The 257-nt window shown below is 46.7% G+C and overlaps 1 protein-coding gene across 2 annotated transcripts in view; it reads right to left on the bottom strand.

Moving 5' to 3' along the window:
* Window positions 1–257, bottom strand: part of ARHGEF6 (Rac/Cdc42 guanine nucleotide exchange factor 6) — a 111529-nt gene that overhangs the window by 12296 nt on the left and 98976 nt on the right. The window lies entirely within an intron of this gene.

Raw genomic sequence — 257 nt, 5'->3', positions numbered from 1 at the left:
TGCTAGGCCAGCTATAATAGGCCATGGTAACTTACAGCACTCCATATTTGGGGAGCGGACTGAAGGCAGTTTAATTTATCAAGGAGTGGAAGGACTTGCGCCCCAGAACCCTGAATTCCGTGATATGACTGGACTCAGACAACCACAGAAGTGGGTCTAGCTTTCTATTTTCTTGGCAACGATGATGTGAGCCTGTGAGACATGGCTGCCGATTTATCTGGCTGCAGATGTAGAATTCTATGGGAACATTCATAACC

The sequence above is a fragment of the Crocuta crocuta genome, unplaced genomic scaffold (genome assembly GCF_008692635.1).
Source record: "Crocuta crocuta isolate KB4526 unplaced genomic scaffold, BGI_CrCroc_1.0 scaffold241, whole genome shotgun sequence".
Taxonomy (NCBI): domain Eukaryota; kingdom Metazoa; phylum Chordata; class Mammalia; order Carnivora; family Hyaenidae; genus Crocuta; species Crocuta crocuta.
The sequence above is the reverse complement of the archived record's forward strand: the minus strand, read 5'-3'. Positions and strand labels throughout refer to the sequence as shown.